Source organism: Tamandua tetradactyla, chromosome 2 (assembly GCF_023851605.1).
Source record: "Tamandua tetradactyla isolate mTamTet1 chromosome 2, mTamTet1.pri, whole genome shotgun sequence".
Classification (NCBI taxonomy): Eukaryota; Metazoa; Chordata; class Mammalia; order Pilosa; family Myrmecophagidae; genus Tamandua; species Tamandua tetradactyla.
In genome coordinates this window covers 185,323,191-185,332,954 of record NC_135328.1, presented here as the reverse complement: position 1 = coordinate 185,332,954, position 9,764 = coordinate 185,323,191, and the positions used below count along the sequence as shown (strand labels likewise).

Sequence of the window (9,764 nt, the reverse complement as noted above, 5' to 3'; positions counted from 1 at the left end):
AAAAAAAAAATTCCCTGCAAAACTTCAAGGCATTTATCCAGCATTCTCGCAGGGTTCAACGTAAAACCAAAAGATCAAGGGAGTGGGGAAAATGGTGAATCATTCTGGGTTCCCTGTGATTAGTGTATCACTTTAGTCACAGAACAAGATACAGAGATCTTTTAAGTGGATTTGCCTTTCCAGTGGGTCATTTGTTGACCAAGGTGATGACAGCAGAAACTTAAGAACCATACTTGTTAAGTCTGTATTCATTAATCACTTGCATTCACTCTTAAAAACAAAAGAAAAACAAAAACAGAAACAAACAAAAAAAACTACTCAGTACCGGAGATTAAATAACCTTGTGTAGTCTCTCGAAATAAATTTTGATTCCTTAAGAAGTCTAATTACTTTCAGTTGCCATTTTTTTAAATAACTATATATATATATATATATATATATATATATATATATATATTTGTATATATTATCCTGTGATTCTACTTATGGTTCCTCTGCTGCATTGACGATCTAGGAGCATAAAAGCCTCGTGTCCCCCATGAAAGGTGGCTCTAATGCTGCAGAAAGGTTACGAATAGGCAGTCTGATCCTGCTACCCTTCATTGATCTGGACTATCCATGGCTTCATTGTAAGTGATTATCCTTTTGGGATCTTGCTTCTGCATACTCCAAATAGATTCCATTTCTTTAGTGTGATATACAATAGCAGCCCTCAGGTCAAAAGAACCCCAGCTATCATTCCTTTCTAGGCCTCTCTGGTATCTCTGTTCTTTGGCGGAGCCTAACAAAGTGTTCGTAGGAGAGGCCAGAGGATTTTGATTTTCTATCTCGTAGTCCTTTGAGAGAAACACTAAAGCACCTTGACTACTGGTGTCTGCTTTCTGCAGGTCACCTGTATGACTGGGTTCCAAGGATAAGGCTCCACTCTCACTAGCAGTCCCAGGTTTTAGAATGCTACCCAGAACTTGAGGACTAGTCCGTTTTTCCAGCTCATACGCCTTGGGAAATACAGGATGCTCAGTTCCTGAGGGGATTATTTCAGCACCCTGTGAAACCAAAGTGGCAGGATATTCCCCTTGAAATGTCACCTCCATCACTTTATGATCTGACGACTTCCCAATAACAGTCTCAGGGCCAGCGCTAGGTTCATTTATAAACGATAAACCCCACTGATTCTGGAAGATATCCCCCAAGTTTTGCTGATCTGTCTGAGAGGGCAGATTCACTTGTGTTGTGCTTATCAGCACAGTTTGCATATTTGAAGGGTAGATAAAAAGGCTAGACTTAATTTGTTCAACAGCTGCTGAAGTTAAATTAATGTCCTGGAGAACTGCATCAGTCCCAGTAGAGATGGTAGTATTAGCAGCAGTAGTAAGCAGTGGCTGACCCCCTGGAGAATATCCACTTGCATCAGTCCCTGCTAAAACGGGTCCATTAGAAAAACTGGCAGAAGTAACAGATTTCAGCGCAGACATAGGGACCTGGGATAACCGACTTGAAGATTGGGTCTGAGTTTCCCCAGTAGATGACGAAGAGGATGAAGATGAAGATGGAGACACAGAAGAATTCTGTACAGTTTTGTTGAGGTTTTCCTTAACTTTGCTTGCATAACTTATTTTAGGAACTATTTTAGCACTGCTATTGTCCACTGGAAAAACTGGGGGTGGTTTAAATAGAGTCCATGAGTCCTCCTTGGAGGCAACAGCTGAAGAATGCTTTCCTTTGGGCCGATCATCAAACTTTTTGCTGCTCACACCAGGTTTAACATCAGAACTCTTCCGCAACACATCACCCACTGTGGGTTTTCCTCGGCTTGTTCCTCCAAACCCAGTTTCATACTTTCAAACGGGCTTAGAGCCATCTACTCGACTTCCCTTTTGTTCACTGTAGTCAGGTTTGAAAGTTTCAAGTCCCTGTTTTAAAGCTGGGACACTGGTCTCTTGTTGCATTATTTTGTCCTGCACTAAATTAAGGTTTTCACAACCCTTGGCACTATTGCGCCTAGCTTTCCTTTTTTTAGGAGTGGTATATCCGCTCTCAGATCCACTACCATCATTATCTGCCCCTTTGCCCATATAACCATTAGTAATATAGCCAGAATTATTTGTCACAACACCATTTGGAATTGCTATAGCATCGGTCTTGTCTACAGATTGGTTCTCTCCAGATTTTTCATAAGACTTCCCATTCTTTTTGTCCATACTGTTTTTCTGAATGAAATTCTTGGTTTTAATTCCTGCTTTTCCAAAAGCGCTGGCCTTCACAGTCTGCTTCAGGTTAGTGTCTACAATTTGCTGGTTGCCATTGAGGACCCTGGAAATAGGGTTAGCTTCATCAGAACCCAGGCTCTTTAAAGATATTTCCCTTTCTCCAGCATTACTATTTAGTTCACCATAGCCTGTTTTCTTCTTCGGCGTTTCCTGGTGTTGCTGGAGGGCATGTTTCTGCTCATGTTTCAGCGGCTTTGACTGGGCCTTGGGGCTGCCCTCGGCTCCATGCTGCAGATACTGGTGAGGCTGCTGGTGATGGTGGTGGTGGTGGTGGTTGTGGCTGTGGTTGTAGAAATAATAATGGTGGTGGTGGTGCGGCTGCTGCTGCTGCTGCTGTTGCTGCTGCTGCTGCTGCGGGTGATGGTGCGGATGGTGGTGGCTGTGATGGTGTTGAGGCTGTGGCTGGCTGGGCTTCTCCTCCATTGAAAGTGGCTGGGACTCCCTGGCTGAAGCTGCAGGCTGCTGCACCGTCAGGATCTCTCTTTTGCTCATTTTTAAACTGAACATTTGTGTTTTTCTCATCAATTTGTCAGAGTTCTTTGTTCTGCTGGTTTGAAAGGAAGCATGCCCCCTAAGAAAAGCCATGTTTTAATATAAATCCCATTTCATAAAAGTAGAATAATCTTTATTCAATACTGTATGTTTGAAACTGTGATTGATCATATCCCTGGATGATGCGATTTAGTCAAGAGTGGTTGTTAAACTGGATTAAGAGACAACATGTCTCCACCCATTTGGGTGGGTCTTGATTGGTTTATTGGAGTCCTATAGAAGAGGAAGCATTTTGGAGAAAGAGATTCAGAGAGAGCAGCACCACGAAGCAGAGTCCACCAGCCGGCAACATTTGGAGATGAAAAAGGAAAACATCTCCTGGGGAGCTTCATGAAACAGGAAGCCAGGAGACAAAGCTAGCACGTGACACCATGTTCGCCATGTGCCCTTCCAGCCAAGAGAGAAGCCCTGACTGTGTTCGCCATGCGCCTTCTCACTTGAGAGAGAAACCCTGAACTTCATCAGCCTTCTTGAACCAAGGTATCTTTCCCTGGATGGATGTCTTAGATTGGACATTTCTATAGACTTGTTTTAATTGGGACACTTTCTTGGCCTTAGAACTATAAACTAGCAACTCATTAAATTCCCCCTTTAAAAGGCCATTCTGTTTCTGGTATATTGCATTCTGGCAGCTAGCAAACTAGAACATTTGTATATTCTGGATATGAGTTCTTTATCAGTCTATTCCTTGACTATTTACTTCTTACTGATGTCTTTTCATCATCAGATGTTCTTAATTTTAATTAAATCCAATTTATCAATTTTTCTTCTATAGTGTCGTGCATTGTTTTGTGATTTGATTAAGAAATCTTTACCTACCCCAATAGGAAAATATCCTTCTGTGCTTTTATTTAGAAGTTTGAGTGTTGTTGTCTTAGTGTTTAAGTCTATGATCCACCTCAAATTAATTTGTGTGTATAGCTTGAGTTAAGAATTAGGATTCCTTTTTTTCTATATGTATCCAATTGTTCCAACATCATTTATTAAAAGACCTTCCTTCTGCTACTTAATTACAGTGTCACCTTTGACGTAAATCAAAAGAGCTTATACGTATGTGTCTATCTCTTGACTCTTTATTCTGTTCCAGTAGTCTACTCATTTTACCTTGTACCCATCTTAATCACTGTAGCTTTATAGTAAAAAAATCTGGTGGTTTGAATCTTTCAACTTTGTGTGTCTTCATTAAGATTTCTTGGATATTCTAGTCCCTTTGCATAGCCGTATAAATTTTGGAAACTGCGTGTTGATTTACACACCTACACACACTCAATCTGCTGGAATTTTGATTGGATTATATTGAACCTATAGACAAATGTGAAAATAATTTATTTCAATAGTATTGAGTCTTCCAGTTAGGGAGCTTGGCATATCTTTCCATTGATTTAGCACTTCTTTAATTTATTTCAGGAATGTTTTATAGTTTCCAATGTCAGAGGTCTTGCACACCTTTCATTTCCCTCCTACATACTTCAGTACACATTTCTTAAAGACATAGGCCATTTTCTTACATTACCCACAATGCCTAGATTATACTTAATAAAATTTAAAAATAGTTCTTTGGTTTCATTTAATACTCAGTCCATAATTACACTTTTCTTAATGTTTCAAATATGTCTTATTATAGTGGATTTCTTCGAATTTGGATCCAAATAAGGTCTCCATGTTATATTTGATTGGCGTGCCCTTTAAGTCTTTTTGATCTCCAGCAGTTCTCCTCCTCTACTTTTATTATTCATATCATTGACTTATTGCAGATACTAGTTCAATTGTCCAGAAGAATGTTCCTCATTTTGGATTTATTCCCTTTTTATAACAAATCTTTTGTAACTTGGCCCTTTACTGTCCTGAAATGAAATTCGGAGATAATATAACCACTGTATTAATTAGGGCCTGTCAGGAAACAGATGGTACACTCACGCCAAATCCAACTGAGGGCAGTATAAATGAAGGGACTATTGACAAAGATGTGGGCAAAGTCAAGGGACACCAACAAGGAATAATGAAGCACTCAAGGGAGTATCAGCCACCCAATGCCTGAAGGGCCAAGATGAGGAAATAGTATCTTCTTCCGGCCGGACCCAATTGGAATTCACTGGGCATGGGTGCTGGTTGATGCCTTCCATAAAAGTCAGCCTCCTAGGGCAGGAGGAACAGAGAATGGATCTGGAGGGGCAAATGGAGAATACCCCATATACCAACCTATGCATATAATTTCAAAATAATGGATTTAACTCCCTAAATGTAACATAAGGAGAAGAGGAAACTAATGCATAAAAAACATAATATTCTTAAACTTGTTAAAACATACATACAACCTCATCAGAAGACCTACCATAGCATTCCTAGAATCACTGTGCCTTCGACTGCAGCAAATGCAGGAGAACTGGGTTGGCAAATACAGTGAGCAGCCCTGTTGTTGATTTGTTGAACAAAACCAAGTACAATCTTCCATCAATTACATGGAAGTTGCCTTCCTGGGAAACTCTGTGTTTGCTAAACCATACAAAAATACTTTCTGTTTTAGACAGAGGTAAGTTCCAGGTTGAAATAATTAACATATTTTTTACCAAATGAATGCTCCATGGGACATTTGAAAGGCATGTGGAGTGTGGGTTGATTTCTGTTTTGCAAGACTGATCATTGTCTTGCAGGGTGTCTAGGAGCCCTGGCCCCATCCACTAATCCCTTGTAGTGTTCCTTACCCTGATCATCATAACAAGCAAAAACAACAACAAAATGGTTTTAGCTATTTTCCAAATGTTTCTCTAGTGGAAGAAACACTGGCCACAGTGATTTTCTGTGGTCCCATGGATTTAAATACACTGAAGACTTTTAAATTATTTATTCAGCCTCATCCTTTCTCCTGAATCCAGACTTGTATATTCAACTTCTACTTCATGTCTCCACATCTCTACCTAGCATCCCAAAATTTAAATGTCAAAACCAAAACCTTGAATCTACTCCCCAACACATAACTCCATTTCCCCTTCCAGATTTATTCAGTTTTGTAAATGGAAATTTAATCATTCTAGTTGCTACGGCCAAACTATTAGAATCTTTCCTGACATGTCTCTTTATCTCACATCCTACACCTAATCCATCATCCAACTCAGTTGGCTCTACATTCAAAATACATTCCAATCTGATGGCTTTTTACCACCGCCATCCAGGTCCAGGCCAGGTCATCTTTCCCCTGAACCGTTAAAACAGTCTCTAAAATGGTCTCCCTGCTTCCATCCTGGTTCCTACATTCCATAAGTAACAGGGCAGCCAGCGTGGTCCTTTAAAATTATAAGCTAGATCAGGTCGTGCCTCTCCTCAAAACCCTCCAGTGGTTCCCCACTTCACTTAGAGTTAAGCCAGGACCCTGCGTCTATCTGAGCTCACCTCCTGCTCAGCATCCCAGCCCCACGGGCCTCTTTGCTGTCCTTGAATCTGTCAATCATGCTTCTGCCTCAGGGTCTAGGCACTTGCTTTTTTTTTTTTTTTTTTTAACATGGGCAGGTACCAGGAAGCAAACCCGGGTCTCCGGCATGGCAGGCAAGAACTCTGCCTACTGAGCCACCATGGCCCACCCTGTTTTATTCACTACTATATTCCCCAGAACAGTGTTTGGCATGTATTATGTGCTCTATATGTTAAATGAGTGAACCAATAAAAAAAATTGTACTCATGAATAAGAAAGCTACTCTACAGTTTTATAAGGGACATGTTTTAAAGAAGAGAAGAAAAATTCATATTAGACCACAGCTTCAACTCTAAAGATTTTTGAAGCAAAGTTCGGAGGTAGTAGAAGACAAGGAATGAGTTTAAAGTTGAAAATCTGGGGACAACTAAATTCATAAATTTCTTTACTTGAGTCAAAAATATTTTGAAGTTAGGAAAATGGGATAAGCATATAAACTTATTCTGTATGAAATTAAAACAAAACACAATGGGGTGCAAGGGTAGTTCAGTGGTAGAATTCTCACCTGCCATGCTGGGGACCAGGGTTCGATTCCCAGCCCATGTACTTCCCAAAACAAACAAACAAACAAGCAAAGAAAACTTCAACAAATGGCGCTGCAATAATGGGATACTCATATGGAAAAATAATGAAATGTGACCCTGCCATACAGCATACAAAAAACAAACAAACAAAAAACACAGAACTAACTGAAGAGTTTTGCCTTAGATTTAAAAGCAATTTTCTATCACTAATGATTGACCAGATTTGATTGCAAGGTTGTTCATGGCAGCATTATTAACACTATTCATCAAAAAGTACTATTATAATCCTACTTTACAAGTGGGGAAATGGGCACTAAGAAACTTGCCTAAGTCATCCAGACAGTCTCTGTCCCCCTTGAAGCTTTTAAACCATTCAACTATGGTAAACTCTACCATCTGAGCCCTTGTTACATGAAAATAGTGTCTTATGTTTTGGAAATGACTGTCAAAAGGAGATACTATAATCTCTCCAATTTTGTTGGGGAGATTCTCATGGCAGCCCTCAGTTTCAAGGGCTCCACTCACAACCCCCTCTAGAACATTCTGATTTCTGACAATTCTGGGTTCTTGTTCTCTAAAGTCAAGCTGGTTTGTCTTGTCTATAGCAATAATCCACTGAGTCCTCAACAAGGCTGAGCTCTGCTCTCCTGTCCAACCAAGAAGCATGCAGATTTGAAATTTGAAAAGACTTTGCTCTTTTTCTAGCAATCCTCTTTGTTGTCCTTCCTGCTGAGACTCCTGGGATAGGTTTGGGTTGTGGCACCCCTGTCCCAAGTTCTTCATACTCCTTAAATGAAGTAGGAATCCACTGGAACCAGGAACTAATGACATCAGGAGTCTCTTTCAACTAGTTTCTTTCCTGTTCATATGCTACCCTTCCTCTCTCTACATATCATTTGCTCAACTTCTTTCACATGGCATTTAGAAGCCTACCAACCCACAGCTCCCAAGTATACTTCACCTCTCTTCAAGTGACCATCCTAGATTGACTTGGCCACTCCTGATTCTTATTACAGATTTCCCTGACAGACTCTATTGGCCAAGCTTGTATCAGGGAGCAATTGCTGGTCCAATCAACTGTGGCCCCAAAGGGCCAACTGAGTCAAGTAGCACAAACTGAGTATGTAGGACTGTCCCCTTGGGAGTGAGGTGGGCAAACACCTTAGGAGGTAGGAATTTAGGCACTTACGCTCTCTTATACTAGAGATATTTAGATGCAATATCGTATTTTTCACTAGTTGAGGGACATTAATGTGTCTCCCTACTTACAGATGAAGTTTTGGGAAAATTTTTTGTACTCCAGGCCTGGCAGCCAGTCTCAGTCTTCCAGGGATAACAGCTATAATGGAAAGAACAGTACACCGAAATCTGGAGTCCTGGGATTGACTTTCAGTCCACCAATCACTAACTGTACAATTTTGGGCACTTCATATAACTTTCCTGAACTTCTATATACTCATTTTAGGAAAATCAGAAAATGCAAACAATTGTAAACAGAAGAAGAAAACCACCCTCTTTGTCTACTTCCCGTTTCCCTTCTCTAGGCCCCTTTCTTTGTAACACACACAAGCACAGACTGGAGGAGTCTAAGGGTTTAATTTCAAAGCTTTGGCAGGGCCTTTGTGTCTTTGTGTAGAAAAGGGAGAGGCCTTTAAGAAATACCTGGCTTTTCAATAGGCCTGTGTATTGTTCCCAGCAGGACTTAGGGAGTAGGCTTTGAAGGCCAAGAATCAAAGAAATCAATAAAAGTGTTCTGCATTACAAAATGAAGTCCTAACTCCATCGAGAGAGAGGCAGCTTTCAAATCACGGGGCTAAAGGGAATGAGATTGCTAGGGCAGGAACAATTACTGAAACCCAAGAGTGAAGAATTGTATAAACCTTCAGGAAGAGGTAGGTGTAGGACACCTGTTTAGGACAGGTGCAGTAGTTTCCCTACTGTTTGGCACAGGCAGGGGCAACAGGGCCTCCTCTAGCCCACAGGGCTCCTGGTACAAGTTAGAAAAAGATGCTCCCTCTCTGAGTGGTCCCAGTACCATGCCAGGGTACATGGTTTGGAGAATGGAATATGGACAGGGCACCTTTGTGCATTGCGCAACTGAGTTTGGGGGTCCTAAGTGGTAGTCGTCAGTGTAGATGAGTGGGCATCAAGGAACATCTGCCAAAGGGACATGATCTAAACGGAGACAGAACAAGAGCAATGCCCAAGATCCTTCCCCAACTTGAGATATACCTTGTGGGGTGGGAAAAGGAGAGACCAACCACACAGCTTTTAAATGTAGCCCAGTTCCCTGCCCTCTGAAATTACTTTAAATTGTCTATAATCCTGTGCCAGTTTGAAAGGATTTATGTGCCCTAGAAAAGCCCTGTTTTAAGCCTAATCTTGTGGCAGCAACGATTTCTTCTAATCACTATTCACTACTATAGGTTAGAGACTTAATTAGGTTATCTTCACAGAGATGTGACTCGATCAATTGCGGGTATTAAACATGATTGGATGGAGATGTGTCTCCATCCATTCTACATGAATGTGGACTAGTATACTGGGATCCTTTAGAAGAGGAGACATTTTTTGAGAGAATGCCTTTTGAAAACGATGAGAAAGCCATAGCAGAGCCAAGCAGGGCCACAAGGCCAAGAGAACCACAGAGTCCACCAGCCAGTGACTTTTGGAGATTCTGAGAGAGCAGAGAAGGACGATAGAATGCTGCAGAACCACAAAACAGAGAGTCCATCATCCAGCGACTTTTGGAGATAAAGAAGGAAAACACCTCCCAGGGAGTTTCATGAAACAAGAAGCCAAAAGAGAAAGCTAGCAGTCTTCACCATGTACCCTTCCAGCCAAGAGAGAAACCCTGAATGTCATCAGCCTTCTTGAACCAAGGTATCTTTCCCTGGATGGATGCCTTAGATTGGACATTTCTATAGACTTGTTTTATTTGGGACATTATCT

The 9,764-nt window shown here is 41.0% G+C and overlaps 1 pseudogene; it reads right to left on the bottom strand.

Moving 5' to 3' along the window:
- Window positions 1-475: 475 nt before the first annotated feature.
- LOC143674435 (FMR1-interacting protein NUFIP2 pseudogene) lies at window positions 476-2,693 on the bottom strand (annotated as a pseudogene).
- Between the last annotated feature and the right edge of the window lie 7,071 nt (window positions 2,694-9,764).